Here is a 1,052-nt window from a genome sequence, read left to right as displayed (position 1 = left end):
TTTACATGTTTCACGGGTATTATTTCAAAGGAATAAAATGGTGTAAAACAATGTAATCTTCTCTTCAGGGAAATGAAGAAAAGAAACTCGTCAATAAGACATTTTAACAGAAAATGATGGATATGTAAAGTGATTAACTGAACGCTATTAATATTGTTTCAAAAAACGTTAGAGGATATAACGTCAAAGGTAGCGTATAGAAAGAGGAGAGGTAGGAGGAAAGAAAAGAAAAAAAACCCAAATAAATGAGAAGTATATAACGATATGTAAATTAAATAAAACCCTATAGTCTTGGAAAAAGATATATCTAGTGAAAGTGAAATGTAAGAAGAAAATCAATGTTTAAATTATATATAATGATAGATATCACGTATATGAACTAAAGGTGTGTTTCTGCCAATGTTTACATCGGTATGTACGCTCTATAACCGTGTATAGAAGGGGATTTTTAGAAAAAAGAATAAAAAATAGTACAGAATTACAGAGAAATTACAGAGAAGACATTAAGTGAAGCTAAAATACTATAATTTAATCTACATCCATTAAATTATTTATTTATGAATTTAATAAACATCTCAGTTGAATCTTATTCTAATTATGTAATATATACTAAAAAAGTAACTTATATACATAATACTACTATAAGAATTAAAAATAGGAAAATGGTTCGAATATATACACACAAATTAGTTAAAATTGTTATATAATTAATTCAATTTATGTATAGATTTAATATTTCACTCATTTATAGTATTAACCAAAGTTTCTATTATTATTAACAATATTTACTACCTATTCGATAAGATTTTGTCCTACAAAACTTTTTCTCAATGTAAATTATAGGTAATACGTTAAGATTATAGTTCACAAGATAATAATAATAATAATAATAATAATAATAATAATAATAATAATAATAATAATAATAATAATAATAATGATAATGATGATAATAATAATAATAATAATAATAATAATAATAATAATATAATAATATCTACTTCAGAAGGAAGGAAAACTGATACAAATAGCGGCAAAACACGAGCAAAACA

This window comes from Octopus sinensis, linkage group LG6, assembly GCF_006345805.1.
Source record: "Octopus sinensis linkage group LG6, ASM634580v1, whole genome shotgun sequence".
Taxonomy (NCBI): domain Eukaryota; kingdom Metazoa; phylum Mollusca; class Cephalopoda; order Octopoda; family Octopodidae; genus Octopus; species Octopus sinensis.
The sequence above is the reverse complement of the archived record's forward strand: the minus strand, read 5'-3'. Positions refer to the sequence as shown.